General features: G+C 38.9%; 1 long non-coding RNA gene across 3 annotated transcripts; it reads left to right on the top strand.

Moving 5' to 3' along the window:
* The first annotated feature begins 15,559 nt into the window (after positions 1–15,559).
* Positions 15,560–18,443, top strand: LOC113015300 (uncharacterized). 3 transcript variants are annotated; one of them, XR_003271081.1, is made up of 4 exons: positions 15,560–15,865; positions 16,566–16,631; positions 16,982–17,681; positions 17,971–18,443. It is a non-coding gene; the product is annotated as an uncharacterized LOC113015300 (long non-coding RNA). The 3 variants fall into 3 exon arrangements; XR_003271082.1 differs by lacking the exon at positions 15,560–15,865 and having other exon boundaries at positions 15,872–16,631; positions 16,982–17,137; positions 17,589–17,681; XR_003271080.1 differs by lacking the exon at positions 15,560–15,865 and having other exon boundaries at positions 15,872–16,631.
* The last annotated feature ends 3,908 nt before the right edge of the window (positions 18,444–22,351 follow it).

Raw genomic sequence — 22,351 nt, 5'->3', positions numbered from 1 at the left:
TAAATAAAACAATATGAAAAAAAAAAAAAAAAAAAAAAAAAAAAAAAAAAAATCACAAAATATTATAAAATACCTCCAATAAATGCAAATAGCTCTACACAAATATCTTAGTCTATTACACAAAATTAAATATAGCTAAGGTTGAAATTGAGGTCTCTCTTATCATACTGACTATTGTTATTTTCTCTCTAGAGAATCTGTAGATGTTCAGATATCAAGAGAGTGCAACTATTGCAGTGTGTACTTGTGCTTTTAGATGGAGGAATTGTACAAAGAGGCAGGAATGAGTTCCTGTGTCATTCAGCGGTGCATTTCAGTAATCTGTCTCTCACTGAACGTGCTCCTGTGATTGGCCAAAGCATAATAGAGCGAATGAAAGGTATTGTCCAGCATTGTCCGTATCTTGGACAACATCCACCTCTCAGACACCAATTTTAGAGAGTCCAGCTCCATTCCCTCAACATTACTGGTTTTGCAGATCAGTTTGAGTTTGTTGCTATTTGCAACCCTTAGCCCGCTGCCCCAACATACAACAGCATTACGCATGGCAGTGGCCAGAACGCACCCGTAGAAAATCCAGAGCAGATGTTAAAAGCTCTCCACTGTCTCAGAAAATAGAAACAACACAGTTGTGTTTTTAATCCAGTCCAGGTTATTGTGAATGTGTACTGTGAGGTATTAACATTCCTCCACAATGTCCATATCAATCCTCTGGATTGTAAGAGGAGTCAGTGGTTCCTTGGTCCTCCACAATCATTATCCTCCAAATTCAAGTCCACAGTCGTGGTTTTTGTCATATTGACCTACAGAGGATTCTGCTCGCATCATGTGACAAAAGAGTTGACCACAGCCCAGCACTCTGTCTCATCACCCCAGTGATGCATGAAGATGGCAAGTCTCTGTGCAGTGGCTAAAGTCTGTGGTGTGGAGATTGAATAGGAAAGGGAAGAGGACAGTCTCTTGTGGTGCCCTGGTGTTGCTGACCACCTTGTCAGACACACAATTCTAAAGATGCATATATTATGTTTTTATGTCAGATAATCTATAATCCAGGACTAATAGGCATTCTAAAAGAGAGTAATGTCTTAAAGAGGGTTTCCCTAGAGCTACCTATACCAAGTGCTACATTATCAAAACATAATGATAATAATAATGGAATGCATTTATATAGTGCTTTCCAAGGCGCTTTACAATTCCACTTTTCATTCACTCTCGCATTCACACACTGGTGGAGGCAGCTACAGTTGTAGCCACAGCTGCCCTGGGGCAGACTGACAGAGGCGAGGCTGCCATATTGCGCCATCGGCCCCTCTGGCCACCACCAGTAGGCGGTAGGTGAGGTGTTTTGCCCAAAGACACAACGACCAGGACAGAGAGCCCGCGGATCAAATCAGCGACCTTCCGGTTACAATGTGCTTCCCAACCCACTGAGCCATGGTCGCCCCATATGAGTGGGTGGAGGGAGGTTTGGAGTCTTCTCACACCCCCTTCTCTGCGACCTGCTGGAGCGGGGGGCCAGGAGGAGGAGTTGGCCGTCCGACTGCGGTCTGGAGTGTGGGGCCTCCCTGGTGCTGCGGAGTCGGGGCGATCTGCTTCTTCCCACCGCAGGGAAAAGGGTAACACCACCTGGGTCTGGGTGCAGTTCCCCCCTCCAGGGGCAAGGGTACCTAGACCCGGTTCGTAGAGTACGCTTGGGGAGTGTGATCGTGTGTACAGCGTCTCTTTATGTCTGTCTCCACGTTGGTTGAGTGTGGAGTAAGTGCATATGAGAGCATGAGGGTGGGAATGGATGTTTGTATATGTGTGTGCCTGTATGTCTGTGTCTATATGTCAGGTTGGGTATCAGACGCCACCTCTCTGGGGACACCTCAGGCCCTCCAAGGTATGGAGGCCTATCTCCCCCTACCACCACTTCCCCTGCCAGTGGCGGACTCCCTCAGACATCGGTGCGTTGGTGGTTCTTTGTGTCCGGGGATGGGCGTCCAGGTACACACCGGCTCACTCCTTGGTTGCTGCTTATCGAGGCCTGGAGCTCTCTCGGGCCACTTCGGGGGTGGGGTCACTCTGGCACGGCTGGCTGCCGGCGGAGCTCACAGGCACGTCACTGCAAACTCCCCCTGGCTTCTGCTCCGCGGCTGCTGAGTGAGCCCTCATCTGGGACTCTCCTCAGCTCTTTCTGGGACAGTGGCGCGGCTGCCCCTCTGTTAGTCTTCCTTGGTCTCTTGTGTTCTGGGGGCCTCTGGATGTCTGGAGTTTTGATCTCCTCCATACCTGCTTCATGCCCTGGAGGACGGGGCTGTGCCCCCCCCACACCCTGTAACAGATCCTTACATGAAGGAACCTTTTAAAAACAAGCGCGTCCATGCTCACAGGTGTACACACAGGTGATCACACCCACAAACTACACCCTTTTTGGCTCCTACCTCAAAGCACACTGTGCGCTGTCGATCTTACGTGCTGCACAATAATGTTTAACATTTAGTATTTACTGTTATATTCCCATATATCATCGTGATGTTGTTTATTATATTGCTCTAGTGTTCTTCTGCTTGTTTTCTTTTTTCTTTCTCAACAGGTGATCCAGGAAAAGAAAAAGAGGAAAAAAAAAAGGACCCAAAGACAAAGGTGATGAAGCAGATTTTCATTGTCTTTTCTCTCTCTCTCTTTTCTCCTTTTTCTTTCCCTCTCCTTATGTTAACTTTCTCCTGAACTTTTCTTCTTGTTTTTCCTTTCCCGTCCCCGAGTCCAGTCTGGCCTGATTACAATAACTTAGAATAAAAATAACTGGTAAAGATCAAAAAAAAAAAAAAAAAAAGAAAAAGAAATTGATCATTTGATTTTTTTATGACACAGCAATAGTGAATGTTCCCACCCTCTGCTCTTTGTAACTTAACGGAATCTTTCCATTTTCGTATTTTGGACATTGAGTCCACCTTCGCAGTAGTAATTGACTGCAAAATAAAGCTACCAGAAATGTAAAACCCTACGTCCAATCTTAAAACAGGAAGTTAGCATTTTCTCACGTACAGGGTCTATAAGCAATTATTACATGTAAAAAATGCAGGAAATAGTCTATGTATGTACAAGATCGTTGTGTGAAATTAACGTCTTTTTTTGTAGATTTAACAGTTTTTAATGTGCATTTCATTCACTGTAAATCAATTAACATATTTTGTCTGTATAGCTGTCTACTGTGCTTCTGTATTTTTACAAAAACTCTCTGGCAACCACAGCTGCCAATTCTTTTTTGTAAAAACAACAGTTTTCTCATTTTTACAGTGTACTAGCTGCTAATGATACTGTGCAATCACTAATCACTAATGAGGGCGCTGTTTATGGCTGATGTTACAGTTAGAAAAGTGTGATGACTCATGCATTTGGTGGCATTAATGATTGATTGTAGAGTCCATCAAGATGAAAAAACAAAATCCAGGCTTTTGTATTGACATTATAGACATTATAAATGAGCTCTCATATGATAAATAGACTATACAAAACCCATGAGCCTTTGTTGCTGTGGTAAGTTCCATGCGGGGAACCGTCATGGGCTCAAGGGCATCTGAATTGCAGCTTCAGGGGCTGGACCTTTTCACCAAACCCATGGAAGAATGTCCAAAGATTGGGCACCCATTTGAAGACCTGACTACAGATGACCCAGATGTAAAAGGTAACCTGGTGTGTGCTAGTAAAGTCAAAGAATGTGAAGATGTAGTGCTACATCTTACAGCCCCACACAACTCCTGGATTACAGGGAAAGTAATCCATACCATCTCGGACAAGACAAGAGTGGTGCCACAAGTGAGGATCAAAACCAAAACGAGTATGCTGGACAGGCCCATTACAAAGATTTGCCTTCTGCAGGAATCAGGCTGAAGTAATCACCAGCAGAGACTGAAGTTTGTTTATGTTGTGAATGAAGAACATTTGTGTACTTTGGCTCCACAAGTTTTAATTTGGTAACTGTGCAATAGAGTCACAATTAGGGGCCGGTATGTGGGAGCCAAGTTAATATAGTTCATATATTGTGTTGGCTTGGTTAAGTAAAACCATGAATATGTCTGCCTTAAAGGCTTGGTTTATAGTTAAAATCCCGGCATCACGGATTTATGCAAATGAGTGCATGGGGTGCGGGAGGGGGAAGAGAGAGAAAAAGGTTAGTACGGCGTAGGGCAAGACACTGCAGCCGAGGAGATCAGAGACACATGGTTTTCCTACCGTGTGGCTATTTTTTTGAGGATAAATCAAACCTGATTACTCCTGTAAGAAGATTTGCAAGCTGTGGAATAAATCTATGTTTGCTTCTTTTCACATCCCGTGGAAATTTTTCTTTTTCCTTTTCAAACTAACTTACACGAGTGAAGCACAGGAAAACTGGTCCCACGGCTATACAAACAACAACAAAAATAATAATACTAATAATGATGATGTCTAGCTAGCCATTCTTTCCTGTTTATCCTTATCAGGGATAATATTTAAACATTTTACATTTAAACTTGAGTGTTGTTGAAAGCACTTTTAAACAAAATGTATAGTAATAGTAATGCATTGTATTAATATGCATGTTTAAAAACTCCCAAGGTCACCTTTATTATTACAGCAAATCGAAAATACCCAATTAAATGGGAATAAAATAAAACACATAAGACCACGAAACAAAACTGATCAAGGTCGCAACAAACTAAGACCACGTTAGAATGAAGGTGTAACCAAATTAGTTTTCTGAGAGACCTGATACGATTCATGCCACACACTTTTTGTGATCACAGTTTGAATTTGCTATATTTACAGTTCTATGTTTTAGCACCCTGATACTTCCAGCCTGCCATGTCCAGCCAGCTCTGCTGTAGTCATTCTGACTCCACACACCTTCACTACTTCAGTACTGAAATAGGGGAGGCAACTTCCTAGACTAACTACAAGGCTTGCAAAATCGCTAGCCCCGGGACATCGGGCTAGCAATAGTTTCCAGTCGGGCTACCAAAATCCATCTCAGCCCTTCCCGTCGGGCTATCATAGAAAGGAAAACTGTGTGTCAATACTTTTGCATTCTTTCGCAAATATAGCTGGGTAATTATGTCATTGGCATCGGTGAGCCACTGTCAATATGTGACATATTGAAATCGCGTTTGAATTTGCGCTTGTTTTTTGCTTTCACTTTGCGATCGCGCGAATTCTGTATAGAGAGCGGCAGTACTGATTGGTGAGTGACAGATTAGTTGCGCACCAATTCCTCTGGCATCGTCTTATCAATTGTTAGCTTACTATTCAAACATGACAAGTGAAATCTCTCGCAGCTTAACCCTCCTCTCGTGTTAGGGTCGGCACCGACCCATTTTAAATTTCAAATGCATAAAAAAAAAAAAAAATCACATACATTTGTTTATTGTATCAAGGCTTTTTGACTTTGTCAGGAACCTCTATTTCTACAAAATAAAAAAAATTTTCACTAAATTATAAAATGCCCTAGTTGAAATTATGACCTTTGTGTTGTTAGGCTCGGTTTCGACCCAGGTATAATATTATGAGTATAAAGCAATAATTAAAGCCAAAACTGAAATCATAAGTGCACTGTCAGCTAAAACACTTACAGCAAGCGCCTCTCCTAATCATATGAGCTTTAGGGGATTCTTATTTTGCATGTTTTTTGCAGTATACCTGCACAAAAACAAAACAAAATAAACACGGGCATGTGAGGTGAATTCACTATTTGAGTGGCCATTTGACTTCCAGAGTGCACATTTACAATTTGCAGCATACAAAAAATGAGAAGAAGATTCACAGTGAGCTAAGTTCTGGATCATATTTTTGGTGAAAATGAAGGAGAGGACACAGAGCAGCATAGCGATTCAGATGGGCAGGTTTCTAAGGAGGAAGACAATGTGGACTATCATCCAGAAGACACAGACACATCTGATCAGAGGTGGAGGTCGCTGGTGCTGAAGCTACTCCTGCTGAAAGATTCAAGTCCAAAAATGGTAAGATCTTTTGGAGCTCAGTACCTCATGATGTACATGGCAGGGCAGCTGCTGCAAATGTCATCAAAATGACCCCTGGAATCACAAGGTTTGCTCTGACCAAAGTCAGTGACATCAAGAGATGTTTTGAGATATTTATGCCATTGTCACTAGAAAGAATCATCATTACTATGATAAACCTTGAAGGAAAAAAAGTCAATGGCGACATGAGGAATACCTGGATGCTTTCATTGTTCTTGCTGGAGTGTACAGATGCTGCAATGAGGCCACTGATCGTCTATGGGATGCATTGACAGGCAGAAACATTTTCTAGGCAACGATGTCACTTCACACATTTGATATCATTTTGATTCAAGAGTCCTCAGATTTGACAACAGAGAGACCAGACCGAGGTCTGACAAACTTGCTCCCATCAGGGATGTCTGGGAGAGATGGGTGCAGCTTCTTCCACTGATGTTCATCCCAGGGCCAGTGACAGTGGATGAATGTCTTGTCCACTTTTTGAGGAAAATGCCCCTTCCGGCAATATATACCCAGTAAGCAAGGGAAAAACGGCAGAAAAATCTGGGAAGCCTGTGATGCAAAAACCAACTATGCCTGGAATGTACAGATTTTCACAGTCAAAGCTGCGAGTGGCACCCCTGAGAAGAAACAATGAAAATGTGTGGTCCTCCATATGACCACTGGACTGCAGGATCACAATATCAGCTGTGATATTTTATTTTATTTTATTTTTTACCAGATATGACCTTGGACAAGAACTTCACAAAGGAAACTGAGGTGAAGCTGTATCATTGGGAAGTGATAAAAAGCCCACGATTACCCACAGCTATAACCAAAACAAAGGAGGAGAGGACTTTTTCTTTTTTTCAGTTTATATTAAAGGTCTACTGCTGAAAAAAAAAAAAAAACTTTTGTCTTTTCTTGATGTAAATGTCTATGGGTCGAAATTGACCCGTAACACCATCGATGTCATTTTAGTTATTAATCTTAAAATGAAAAAAATCAATAAAACAGATTTATTTAAGAGATGTGTCCTATACCCCTCAGTAATACTCAGGTAACACAGAAACCTTTTATTTATTAATATGATTCTCTTGAGGTTAATTTTACAATTTTTTTTAATTGAAATCGAGGGGTATAGTGACAAAAAAAGACCCAGAGGCCCACACCAAAAGTATTAAAACCAACATTTTCATGGATAAGGAAGCCTAACAAGGTAACCAAGAGATGAGAAACAAATTGGATGATAACTTATTGTTTTTAGTATATTTTATAGCTGATTTAATTCACGGGTCAAAACCGACCCGCTAACATAAGAGATGATAACAGAAAGCTAACACGAGAGGAAGGTTAAACATGTGATAGAGGTTGATTGTGCAGAGAATCGCTAACCGTTATGCAAGTACGTGTGTAAAAGCAGCAGGATTTACGCCGGTATTTTAGTTCTGCAGAGCCAAATAATAAAGGTCAGGGTGAAGAAGGGACAGCCAAAGAAAAGCCTACCACAAAACGGAAAAGTTATGACAAATCAGACTATGAGGCAAAAAGAAAGCGCAGCTTTTTTAGTTTCATGGACAAGAATTTGTGGCTGGAATATGGCGAGCTAAATAACGTAATCTTCTGTCGGGTGTGTCGTGAGTTTCCCTCGATTTCTGAGTCGACAAGCGCCTTTGTTACTGGGACCAGTAATTTTAAGAAAGGTCCCATCAGAACCCATGAGAAATGCAAGAAATGCATTATTGCTCAGTCTGCAGTATCTTTCCCAGAACAAACACCAATTGCAAAAAACATACCTGAAATAAACCTGAAAAATCTGTTTAGAACAGTGTACTATGTTGCAAAGAGTGAACCACCATTGCAAAGACTGCTAAATTTTGCCAAACTTCAAAAAGCAAATGTCCTAGATCTTGGTTCCACTTACCTCTTGCCCGTGATTTCAGTGGAAATGTCCCATGCATTATGCTTTAATGTATAATATTGTAAAAGAAACAAAACACCAATCAAAAAACTGTCCACTTTTTTTTTTTGGGCTACTTAAATTTATTTTGGGCTACCAAAAACTGAAGAGTGTTAGGATGCCTGGGTCGTTGACCCAGGGTTTTTGAGGTTATCATATCATTTATCATTTCTAGTCTTTGGTTTCTTTGTTAGAGTTCTTTCTTATGGTTTATGTCTCTGTGCAATCCTTAGTTGCTGTCTCCCCTCTCTGCTATATCCCCGTGTCCAGTCAGTGTCTGTCCTGGTCCCATGTCTCTGTTCCCTCTGTTGTAGTGCCTGCCTGTGAGTCTGTGTCTGTAAGTTCAGTCTGTGTTATGTTTCCTGTTTTATTTTGAAGATCCTTGTCTTATGTTAATGTATCTGGTTTTGCTTCCCCAGTTTCGTTAGGCCTGATTTGCCCCAGCTGTGTTTCCCTCCTGTTGCCCATTCCCTGATTGCTCCCTCTGTGTATTTCAGCCCTGTGTTTCAGTTTGTCGGTGTTGTGATCTACCCTTATCTGGCTGTGTGTGCTTTCTGCATAAGTGTATTTTGTATTCCTAGTTTTGTTACCCTTTGGAGTTCAGCATTAAAGCTGTTTTGAGTTCACGTCTGTCCCACTAGGTTTAAATCTGGGACTCTCCACCATTTGACCTTAGAACTGAAGAAGCTTCTCGGATGAGAGGTGAAACGTCTTCAAGCAACTTAAAGAAGTCCAGACGCCTTTCTTTGCAAGGTCCTTTGATTGCAATGACCTGGATGACTGAGAACCTTCACAGACAGTCTGTCTCCGGAGTCTGCACTTTGGGTCCTTTTCCTGCCTGCATACAGCCGTTCCATAACAAAGAGTGTCTGCCCGAAGGGCTACCAGGGATTTTGAAATTTTGCGAGCCGTGAACTATTCACTTTAGCTAAAGTTATTATGCTAGCTAAAGAGTTGGGATACTGTGTAAGACATAAATAAACTTAAAATACAAAGTTTGGACATTCTTTTGCACAATTCCTTACTGTAGGGGTCTCTGCAAGCACACGGGGCTCTGAGAGGGTACAAAATGACAACTTTGGAATTCTACTAGAAACAGTCAATCATATTTGTTTGTCAAAGCTGAATTCAGGATAAACTACGCTAAATTAGTGTTTTTAGCTAACAGCTACAATAAGCACAAAGGTTACTGTACAGCAATCATTTGTTAACAAGATGCTTGTTCTTACACATGTAATACATTTATTCCCAACCTGAAAGTTCATCCGCTGGTCATTCGACATGACGAAGGACTTCCGAGGTCTTAATCCAGCTCCAGCTCAAGATGATGTAGATTGCCGTCAGTAACACTTTCGGTCCGCTGTTAAAAGGGAGTTCTAATAATCTGCGCTTGATTACTCTGGAACCGGAACCGGATGTAAGTCCCAAAAAACTGAATTTTTGAACTGAAATTGAATTGTAGAACTGAATGGTGAGAAGTGAAACTGAAATTATTTGAGAGCTACATTTTTAAAGGATAAAATATAGTTTCAAAGCAAATTTATTCAGTTTCAAAATATAAAATTCAATTTCAACCTGGTGCCAATCATTTTCAAACAAATATGTTGAATTTCAAGTTAGGCTAATTTAAATTCAGTTTTAAAAAGCATTTATTCGAGTTACAATTCAGATTCAAGCTGAACTATTCAAATTCGAATTTAACTTATTCAAATTCATTTTCTGATGGCACAAAGTTCTGCCCATACCAATCACCCAACAGTCTCCATCACCAATATGGTGATGTGATTATTACATAATCGTTGTTGATATGATGATGACCTCTTCTGGTAGCCCAAATAGTTTGTATGGGCTCTTCTGTCTGTATGTTGTTAAAAGTAGTGAAAGACTGGTGACCACTGTCTTACTTAGATTAATGCCCTCAATTAGGTTTACATTGACTGTATGTATGCATTTGGACCAAACCAAAAATAATGCCAATCTAAAACATTGGTTGGCTGGCTCCCTAACTGCGTTTGCTGATGTGTTTATGTTAATATCACCCCACCCCAGTCCGGGAAACAGGGAGAGAGAGAATGCCATGAGGTAGGACAGTGAGCATACATACATTTTGTCATTAAAAAAAGAACATTATACCATCCTAGGATGACACAAATAAGACCCAATTGTTCTTTATCCATACACTAGTATTTAAACCATAACGGTCTCTGGTGAGCTTTTAGCTAACCTTTTTTAATATGTAACCTTTACTTGACCCGATAATAAAAAGAGCTTAAAAATCCTATGGTTGCTTAGGTAATACAGTTTAACTCTGCACTTAACTGAAATGAACATCTTTAAACCAGATGATTATCCATGTTTTAATTAGGATGATTCCTTTAGGATTTCTTTACACTGAATGTGTAGCTGTTTGAAATGACTGCAAAATTACTGAAAGATATAGTGTATATGTAATATTGCCCCTTTGCCCTTTTCGTTGGATAGGTGGAGTGACATGCATGCTTTTAAAAACACTGGAAAAGAGGTTTACTGAATTAAAATTTTGGCTCTACAGTATAGTAAACAATCCATTAGCTGTAACTGCTAGTCTGTGTTGTTATAATTATGGACTGACCATCAAGCATAGACTCCTGCAGATCACAAAAAGCTGGAAAGCCTTCATGGCCCAAAAAAAAAAAAAAAAAAAAAAAGCCCATGGCTGAACACCAACCAAGTAGGGGAGACCGGGGATAGTTGTAACGTGGGTCAGTTGTAACACTTACAATTTCTCCAATCAGGGCTAAGTTTCAAATGATGTGACTCATCCTGTGCATGCCCAATTCAGCTCTGCTATCACATGTGAAAAATCAGCACATTTTGTCAAACACAGACAATTTAACACGAAAAAAAAAGTAATTTGTATGCCAAAAAGTACGTTTTTCTACTTTATTTCAATTTCTAATAGCATTATCTGCTTTGCAGTTAAACTCATCAAACTTGAATTATGTTATTTGTATGTCTATGGGGATATATTCTGTGTAGGCACACAGCACAAGCATTCTCCACTGCAACCACTGAACATCCAAGGTATGGACATTGAGGCTGTGGACAGCTACAGGTACCTTGGTGTTCATCTGAACAATAGACTGGACTGGACTCATAACTCAGACGCCCTCTACAGGAAAGGGCAGAGCAGGCTGTACCTGCTGCGGAGACTCAGGTCGTTTGGAGTGGGGGGCCCACTCCTGAAGACCTTCTATGACTCTGTTGTGGCTTCTGCTATCTTTTATGGCGTGGTCTGCTGGGGCGGCAGCATCTCTGCTGGGGACAGGAAGAGACTGAACAGGGTGATCCGAAGGGCCAGCTCTGTTCTAGGATGCCCTCTGGACCCAGTGGAGGTGGTGAGTGACAGGAGAATGGCGGCTAAGCTGTCATCCCTGTTGGACAACATCTCCCACCCCATGCAGCAGACTGTGACAGCACTGAGCAGCTCCTTCAGTGGGAGACTGCGGCACCCACAGTGTGGGACGGAGAGATTTCGCAGGTCTTTCCTCCCCACTGCTGTCAGACTCCATAATAAAGACTTTAACTGATCAAGCACACACATCCATACATATGCAATAATACTAAGTGCAATAATCCTTTCTGTCATCGTATTTTTACTCAGTTGTATATAGTATTTGTATTTGTATTCTATTTTTATCTTATTGTATATTTATTTTATTTTATTCTACTGTATATAGTATTTTATTCTATTCTATTCTGTACAGTTGTGTACTGTATTTATTCTTATTGTATTCTAATTTTTGCCTCATAACTTTTGCACTGTCCACTTCCTGCTGTGACAAAACAAATTTCCCACGTGTGGGACTAATAAAGGTTATCTTATCTTATCTTAGGTCTTTAGTGCTAATGTTTTAGCCGTTGGCTGTAATGTTAGCTAGTTCATGGCTATAGGAGTCTGGGTCAGTTGTAACAGCAACAGTCTGGGTTAGTTGTAACAATAATGTATGTTACAACTTACCACACTATTACTTTAACTTATATTAAACAAGTTGGGGCAACGACATCAGCAGAGAGAGGTTCACTGGTCGCATTTGTATATGCGGTTAATGCCATTGGCAACACAATTCCTCCACTGTTTGTGTTCCCACACATACATTATGCAGACCACTGTGTCAGAGATGGACCAGTAGGAAGTACTGGTAGTGGAAATAAGTCAGGATGGGTGCAAGGAACAGATTTCCTCATCTTTCTGAAGCACTTTGCAAACCACACCAAGGTAAGCCATGATAAAAAGTAATGGAATTGCGATGCTGGTGAACAACTACATTTTTTCAGCTTCATTGTTATGTTCAAAATTGGTGCAAGAGTTGTAGGTTATAATGCCCACTGAGCCAATGAGGCCAAACTCAAGGAAGACCAACCAAAATTAATGAAATATTCAGTTGCAGAAAATTCCAGAATTTGTCTTTTTTGGGGGGTTGGAATATGTTCAAAAGCTAGATTTCTGCATTCTGTCACACACACACACACACACACACACACACACACACACACACACACACACACACGGCTCTAAGTGCATTCATGTGTTGAATAAACAAAGATTACATGTTAATGTTTTGTTAGTACCCTTATTTCATTGTGTTACATTTCACCCCGGGATATGTTACAACTAACCCAGACTATGGGGTTAATTGTAACATTTCACTCTTTGTGTTTGAGACCATACCATGCAATGGGTAATTGTGCTGCAGAGAAAATAGCTGCAATATTTAATAGCAGAGACATGTAAATACTTTGCATTACATTTTGAATCCACTACCTTAAAAGAGCTTCAATTTACAGACAGAAATGTCAAAAATGTTACAACTATCCCCGGTCTCCCCTAGTTGGTATAAATCTTCCCCCATCACTGACATACCTACTAAAGAAAGAAATGTGATAATTAATAGCTAACTAGTTTATCTGGTTATAGATTGCATAACAGCAGCACCTGATTTATGATCATGGCCACATTCCTGAGAAAATGCTTTTCTCTGTTTATGCCTGTTAGTATCAGTGTGAATCCAAACCTACTATACAACACACTATGTGTCGGTCCCGAACGAAACAGCTCTTAGAGCCGACTCTTTGAAGTGAACGACGCAAGCGGGCTCGATTTTTGTTTTTGTTTCCCCCCCTCTCTCTCGCACTTTTTTTCCGCTTCACTCCGCACGCGAGCCTTGTGCTTTACGCTGGGCAGAGGGGGGAGGAGCAGTAGTTACACTCAGCACAGGAACAGAGCCAGAGGGGGGAGAGAGAGAGAGAGAGAGAAAGAGCCAGGGACAACAACGTCTCATTAGAAAGGTATAGTAATCATCCACAACTATTTTCAGCTGTGGATAATAAAGGATTCAGAAGGTTTATTCATGCAGGCCCATATGACAGAGAATGTGCATCTTCTTTTTGTTTTCATATTTTAATTTATATTTAATTGCATTGTGGTTTGCAGTGTTTTGTGTTGTTTCACTTTAAATTTGTTTAAAAGGAAAAAGCTGAAAATTTAAATAGTTAAAAGTTGAACCGTGAATAGTTTGTTTTTGTATTATATGATTTATTATTACATTTTATGTGGAGTGAATAAATAAAAGTATATTTACGGTGGCCCCTAGAGACAAAGCGCGTACAAAACAAGACAGAAGTGCTCCAGGATGCTAGGGCGCAGTGTTGAACTTTTGTTACCTAGTGGCTACACAAGCCAGGAAGTACCAACGACCGGATCTGGTGTGTGGTAGTAACAGGTAAACGAATAATTTTTTTTTTTTTTTTAAATTTGAATATATGAGTGCTTGTGTATAAAATACACATGCTTTCAATTGTGTAATTTAAGCGATCTAGGTAGCTCTGTTTTGGAAGTTCAGTTAACGCTACAAATGTGTTTTGGAGTTTGTACGTGCTTTGTCTCGAGGGGCCACCGTAAATATTTATATGTAAACATAAATAAAACCACTTGTTTTTACATTAGTAATTCCTTTTGTGCATAATTTAATTGTTGTTAATAATAAATTCATTAAAGCAACAAAACAAAACTCCCTTTAGTTAGTCGAGCCAAAAGAGCCGGAAAGCCCATCACTACAACACACTGTGTGCAGTAAGTAAAAAAAAAAAAAAAAAGCCAGACTCAAACCAAAACTTCTAAAAAAAACTTTCTGCCATCTTTAAGACACTTAAATGCAGTAACTATTTCCCAAAGTATAAATACATTTCCATAAATCCCAAGCATATAAGCAGCAAATATGAGTCCAAGAGCTTACCGATAGCCCGTCTAGCTCAAAGTCTTCCTCACAGTGGAAAGCGGATTGTGCTTTGTTTGCTGTCCTCTCAGTATGTCGCACCTGGGTCAAATGACTGCTGCATGCATTTTAAGGTCTACTAGGCATGCCAGCCCATGATTGCTTTAATTCAGCTCACCTGGCGGAGCGGTGCGCACCAGGCCGTGCTTAGTTGTAGATTGCACAAGGTCTAATCAGCGGCCACGCGCAAGCAGCAGCACAGAGCAGGTAGTGGGCAAGAGGAGGAAGAGAAGAGTAACAGCCACACCTACTAGGTCAGCGCGACATAGGAAGCATGTAAATTGAGAAGAGTAATGGGCCAAGAATAGATCCCCGAGGGACCCCAGAAAAGAGTGAGATCCTTGGGGATAGTGTGTCTCTGAAACTAACAGAGAAGGATTGATTAGATAGGTAAGATTTAAACCATTGCAATCCAGTCCCTTTAATACTGGCATATTGTTCCAGCTGAGAGATAAGAATCCTATGATCCACTGTATCAAAAGCAGCACTGACATCCAGTAATATTAAAATGGCGGAATCTCCCGAGTCTATAAAAGTTAAGAGGTCATTAGAAACTTTTAAAAGAGCATTTTCAGTGTTATGATGCATTTTAAAACCAGACTGGAATATTTCACCGATGCTGTGATTATCTAAAAAGGTCTGGAGCTGAAGGAGGACAACTTTCTACAGAACTTTGACAGAAAAGGCAAATCTGCAGATTGGTCTTTAATTTGATAGAACTGTTGGGTCCAGGTTCTGCTTTTTAAGGATAGGTTCTACCACTGCATGTTTAAAGTCAAAGGGAACAGAGCCAGACTAAAGACTGCTATTTACAATGAAAAGCAAACATATACCAACAGTGTCAAACACATCTTTCAGCAATCTAGGTGGAATGCTATGGTAAATGGACTGATTCTTATATAGCGCTTTTCTACTCTCCTGGAGTACTGAAAGCGCTCTACACAATACACCGCATTCACCCATACACACCAGCACTCTATGCTTTGTCAGTGCTTTAACTAACATACACTCATACACATTCATACTCCAATGGATGCATCAGAGAGCAAGTGGGGGTTAGTATCTTGCCCAAGGATATTTGGCATGCAGACTGGGGAAGCCAGGAATCAAACTACCAACCTTTCAAATCAGCAGATGACCTGCTCTACCTCCTGAGCTACAACCACCCCATATCCAAGGAACATTTTGAAGGTTTCAAGTTATTAACTATTTCATTAAGTAATGAAAAGGACACTGGCTGAAAATGATCAAAAACGGCAAACGTTGCACTCAAAAAAATGAATGAGGTGGATTGTTCAGTGTATATTAATTATTTATTTTCATTTTACTTAAAATATATGTTTTTGTTAAGTTAACATATGTTTTTCTAATCAAGTCTACGTAATTGTGTCTATTATTCAACGTACATAATACTAATGTGTTACTTGATCGCATAACATTTAAGTCAATTAGGATCGATATACCTTGTATATCCACAAGGTGGCAGTAATGCAAAAACAGTTGTAATGAAACCGCGCAGAACAAGAAGGTTTCACGGCTTGTGCCTGCTCATGCGCAAGACTTCAAATTTAACTGAAAAAGGCTGTTTTGGCGCCAAGCTGCTGTTTCTTTGAGAGGTAAGACCACTTTTTTTCTTTGACTATGTTGTGTAGTATCTATATGTCCAGCATGGTTATATTTTGCGTTTGTCTTACAAGACATGTTATATCGTTTGCGTGCGCTTGTTTTACATTAGTTTTACTGGGTCCTGGACATGCTTATTTTGTGGACTGTGTAAGAAACATTTTTATTGTTTTTTGTTTTATTAAGGGATTAGCTACAGGGGTTCATGGGGTTATTCTTTCAAGGGGTTATTTTTCCATTTGCTTTCTTGGGATTCCTTTTCTGTAATCCGAGAGTCGGAAATATCGAATAGGATAGCAAGGATAGCATAAAGTGACATTTAAAATCCAAAAAGTCAAGGGCGAAAGCCACTGTGACACCATTGTTCTGCTCTATCAGTAATCTGTATTATGTAAAAATGGTCTGTAAATACAGCATGTTTCCTAGCGGAGTTATACATATCAATGTAGTTATAAATTACAGTTTGTGAAAGTACACACTTACTTTTTTTAATAAAATTATTCAAGACATATGAGTGGACAGACAATGGAGGTCGACAGACCTGGTGATAATTGCTTCTATAGAAAGTTAGCACATGGCAGTGTCAATCTCTTGCTTTTCTTCTGAGTAGTATTTTATTTAGTTGTAATTCAAACAATAATTTGCTTCTTGAAATTAAGTAATGAATTTCTTGTTTTACTTTATAAATCTCAGATCCTGCCTTTACCTGCTCCCTCCTATACTGATGTGGTGTATGTGGTATTGCTGAGCTTGTATGTGGTATGTGAACTGTTATACTTTTAAAAACAAAACTGTTTTATAAGTTAAGTTTTCTTTAGTGACCCATCCCATGCCCCTGTTATTTCTTCTCCTCATCTGAACCATGGTAAAGGTTGCAGTTCAAGGGCCTGAGGCATGAAATTCTTTTCAGATCAGCTGTGATCAATATTTTTTGGAACTTGATAAATAACAATAAAAGCTGTAATGGCTCCATTAGCATTTTGTGTAAATGTTTGTGTTAAAATTATAGCTTTAATGAGGTCTTACTACATTAGTTTTAGTTTGTATATGTGTACATATAGTATGTATATTTACAGTACAGTATGTTGTGTTTGTTGACATATTTTCAGGTGGAAGCAGAATATGTGAGGATTACTACTGCTGCACATGTTCCAAGGCTTTTTACACAACTTGACCAATACACTGACCAGCTCATAAAAGTCTTCAAGAAAAAAGGAGGCGTTGCAGGGAAGAAAATTAGACAAACTTTGGCCCCAGCCACACAGGTGCGTTATTCTGTTGGTAGCAAAATATTATGGCTAATAAGATCATTTTCAAATTTAAACAGCTAGTGTATGGTAGCTGCACAGTGCACTTACATTTATATTAAGCAAGACAAAGTTTGGTACTCAAAATGTTGAAAATTTAAATTACCTAAACATATGTAAAATCTGATCCCTTGATTTAGGTTAAACCAGAAGTGAATGTTTTTATGTTATGTTTTGAATGCAAAAAAGATGATGTATTAGTTTGTCTTTACCTCCATTATGGACATATATAATGTGGTGGAAACCCTGCCCAACAGGTTAACTATTCATGTCCATGTGATGATTAGTTGGTCTTGTGTACATGTCTATCTGTGCAGTGGATATGTCATTCATTTTGCGTATAATGTGAGTTTCTGTCATCCTAAAGTATATCTGTTTTCTCTTCCTGTATCTCTGCCACTCTCTACAGAAGGAAAGTATTGAAAAGGGGAGGGAGTGTGTCCTCAGGGCACTACCTTTTTACCTGAATGAAGACCCAAGCATCCTCTTCAAAGAATAATTGGTTGGTAATTTTAGTTTAGTTTTTTATCTGTATTAAACCAAATTTTGAATAACTAATGTTGTTGCATGTTGTTGTTGTTGTAATTTGCATGGAACCTGTTTAAATGTTTTGGGAAATCTTCTTGTATACCCAAACTATTTATATTTATCGTTGAATCTGTAGTCTGAAATAGTGGCACACTGGGGTGCATGTTCCTAATATTGTGTTTACGTCATTAAAGGGTAGCTTTGGCCCTTTTTCTTTCTTTTTTTAAAACTGGATGCCATTTTTCTATGTTTTTGTGTCTAAGCTACAGCTGTTCAGAGGGAGCTGGAACAAATTACCCTTGCTATCTTTACCATCGAAAGAGCTGATGCCAGCACTCCTCCAGCCGATGTGGGTATAACCATCTAGTGTGTCCTGCATGACCTGGAAGACCTGGCCTCTGCATGTGCACTCTTAATGGGTGGGATATATGCACTGAATCTCAGTTAACCTCAAGACTGAAAGCTTTCTTTGAAGTACTTCAGAAGCTCTTCCTTCATCTGTATGTCAGCATACTCTTGACCAAGGTACAGTTGCTCAAGAATACACTGAATGAATAAGCCAACCTTTAATTTGGATGATGAATGTTCTGTCAGATGGACAGAAGTTTTTCGGAGGCTGAATGGGAATAAAATGGTAATTTGTAAATGACAGATAACGGGAAAATTACATTTAAGAGAAATTTAGAACATTTTGAAAAGTTTGTAAACTACTACAATTTGAGAGATTTTACTGTTGTGGGGGTCTAGTAAGAGACAATCAAAAGTATTGAGATTTAAAGGATTTAATTGAGAGATGATACTGCACCAGAAATGTTGAAGGGTGGTGTGTATATTAGCGTTCAAGGCATATTGTTATGAGGTGGAAATATGTTCATATTCAGTTTGTGTTACATTGTGTGCATTGTAAAGGTAATTGCAATACATACTAAAATTAAGGGTAAGTTAGGAGGTTGATCTGATATCCTCGTGTTGGTGTTGTTCCCAGATCATCATACTAAATGTTGTTCCAGGATCAACATTGCAAGTGACCAATCAGAATGTTGTGACGTCATACTTTTGCGACTTCGGGAAAAACCGGCGTAAAACAAAAAACTGTACTTAAGCTGCGTGAAACCGCCTCTGTCCGCCGATCAACTGACCCTAACCGTAACCCTTTAATAAACAGTAAGCAGAATTGATATTGTCCTTGCAACATTGGAATTTCATAAATGCACGAATGGCTTGGCGCGCAAAAGAATAACGTCACAACAATGTGACAACATTTTCATGATGGTCTGGGAACAACACCAACACGAGGATATCAGATCATCCAAGTTGGGAATGCAGGATGAATGTATATTTTGTGGACTTTTAAAGACGAACAATTGTTTCCATGTTAAAATGTTTACATCTGAAGTTTTTTGCCCAAACACTGGTAAAATAAATGTTGACAGTGGCAAGTGTTAAATGGTTACTGCTGTGCTGTTGCAAAAAAACTGAACGCTGACAAGCTGTTTTATTGTTAGACCATAATGTTGGCATGTTTTGTTAAAGTTTTATTTGGGATGGTGATGTAATTTTCTTTGATTGCTAATATCAGTGGACTATTTATTATTATTATTATTATTATTATGATTATTATGATTATTATTATTATTATTATTATTGTTGTTGTTGTTACATAAATTTTTTTTAAATTGTGGCTGTTGAGGTGGACACTTCACTTTGCATTGTTAAAGGAAAGCACTTCATTGGCATTGTGTTACTGGACTGACCCTAAGCAATCATTGCAAATAGCAACTTTGCTATCCATTTTAGACACTAAAAGAAAAAAACACTCACAGACCTTACTAGCATCACATGTGCATAACTCAAGTGTCATCTTATCAATGTGTTATGTGATCTTCAATGCGTTTTTTTTTCTCTCTTCTATTTCTGGTAGATACAGACATTTAATTTAAAGTCTTGATGTTGCATCTGTCTACATACTGTTAATTACTAACCCTAATGAGCTGTTGTGTTTTATTTTGGACTGGGTTTACACAAATGCTCACTGAATGTGTTGGCAATAAAAGAAATTTTAAAAAATAAGTTGGATGTACTTAATTCATTTGTGTGGAACCTGTTGACAAAATAGATTTATGTAAAACTAATTAATAAAGCACAAGGTGGCTGAAAATATAATATTTGAATTAATCTAACTTAAATTTAACATTTTACTGCCACAAATAAGAAATGTGTTGAAGTAACTAATCTAAACTATCTAACCTGAAAATATATCATCTATGTTCATACAACATAACTTGATTTAGTTAGTCTTAAATATGTCTTGTTAATCTTAAGTAGTTTTTTTAAATTAGATGAACTAAAGATTTTTGCTTTAAACTAACATAATTCAATTTCGTGGAACCTGTTGACAAAATAATTTTAATTAAAGTCAACGTTTCATTTTTTTGAGTGTGGAGAGTAAATAGTAGGGTCAATAGTAGGAAGACTAATGTGGGATGTCAACAATTTTGTTAACAAAGAATTTCAGAAGATTTTCGCATTGTTATATTTGCTAACGGATCGATAGTGGGTGGATTAAGAACTGAATTTATAATGCCAAATAAAATACGAGGTTCATGATGACTGTTCAGACTGCTTCCATCAAGAAAGAGGTTCTGCAGCATCCGGTCCCGTACCAGCAGACTGAGAGACAGCTTTTTCCATCAGGCCATCAGACTGCTGAACACGTCATAGACACCTCAGCTTCACTACTGGAACTTCAACATTATGCACTCCACACTGTATATAAATGCCACTTGTTTTGCACATATTCAACTCTGTATATTTTATATATTTTATTATTATTATTTTTTTTTTTTACTATTTAATTTGTAAAAATGTGTATACACACACACACACACACACACACACACACACACACACACACACACACAGGAAAATATTTAGTATACACATCCAGAAATGCATACACTAATATATATTGTACATATATTTATTAGTTTCAGGTTGGCCATTCTTGTATTTTGCTCGTTTGTGTTGTTGTGTTTGCACATCTCTGTTGCTTGTGGGGCTCGCACACAAGAATTTCACTCGCATGTGCTGTGCCAGTGTGCCTGCACATGTGATGTGACAATAAAAGTGATTTGATTTGATTATTGGACACAATCTTAGAAAAATTCTTCTGTTTTTGCTGCTTTAACGGCTTTCTGGTAATTTGACAAGGATTCTCTGAGAGTCTCAAACGATACCTGTAATCGGGCTTTTTCCACTTTTGTTCCGCTTTTCTACAGACTTGTGTAACACTGATAAAGCGCTAATGAATTAATACACATCAGGTATTAAGCAGAATATTGGGCTATTGTTAATCAGAAGATTTAAGAATGGCTACTGGAGCTGATTGTCAGTAATTAATAAATACACACAACACAAAATGCTTTTGCTTTTACCATGCATTTCAACAAAAAACAAAGGAAAATAACAAAGAAAGAAAAAGAAAAACTTAAATAATCATTCCTGCTGCAGCGGTTTAGTCAATCAAAAACCCAATTAAGGTGCACAAAGACAACTAAATAATCCTGTAGCTTATATCAAGCAATATAGATTCTCAAATTTAAAAAAAATGTTCCCCCATAAATAACACACATCAGCATCAAAAACACAGGTCCACGCTGAAGAGGGAAAAGTCCATGAATTTTATCTGAGTGTCCATGAGAGATGTCCAAGCACTATTGTCCATAAACGGGGGAATGGTGTGTATGATTGTAGAAATCAGTGTAATTGAAAAATGATTTCAGAGAAAAGGACAGAGCATCGTCTTTGATAACTTCCTACCAGACCAATGGAAGTGGAAGCTTCAATGCAGAACGATTCCTGTTCCTAGCCGTTCGTTGGCTCGCCATCCTTTTTCATATCCAAAAAGGGTCACCTGGCCTGCATTAAATAAACAGAGCCAATAACAAATCACAAGAATATGAAAATGTCAGCCAGTTGAGCTAAATACAGTTATTCTTGTTCCTGTGTACATAATTCATATATATAAAAATTATATATAAATAAATAAACAATATATTTAGATAGATTTAATTAAAACACTACGACTGCAATATACAGATTGTATACCTTCAAAACATTTGTTATCCAACAAATATCAGTCAACTCAAAACAATCCTTCAAATTGTTTGGACCGGCAGCAGCCAATTAGCGTCAGCTGCTAGCATCACAAACAGTCACTTAAAAGTTCAAACTCACCAATTCCGTTCTGTTCGGTGTATGACAACACTATATGGCTCTTGCTCACAGTAGTCGGTGTCTAAGTCGCATAAGGTTATAGTTGGTGTTGTCAGAGTAAATTGTTAAATGTTGTCATTGTTGTACTTAAGTTTGTAAACCTTGCCTTAAACTGCATGGTTAAATATTCTTCTGTTCCTCATCTATGATGCTGGAGGAGGTAATTAGCTGTAAGTGTTTAACTGCAGGCACATTTCATGTGAGATTCTGGTTTCCTTATCTGGTAAAGGATGTTCACTTCTGGCCATTTAGGGGCTCGCCTATGCTTGCATATGGTGAACCATTAAAGTTAAGCCTTATACAAGTGTGGGGAGATGACCTTTGGATAACTATGTCACAGTCTGGCGAGGGCAGACTGTATGAATTGAG

The sequence above is a fragment of the Astatotilapia calliptera genome, chromosome 22 (genome assembly GCF_900246225.1).
Source record: "Astatotilapia calliptera chromosome 22, fAstCal1.2, whole genome shotgun sequence".
Lineage (NCBI taxonomy): Eukaryota > Metazoa > Chordata > Actinopteri > Cichliformes > Cichlidae > Astatotilapia > Astatotilapia calliptera.
The sequence above is the reverse complement of the archived record's forward strand: the minus strand, read 5'-3'. Positions and strand labels throughout refer to the sequence as shown.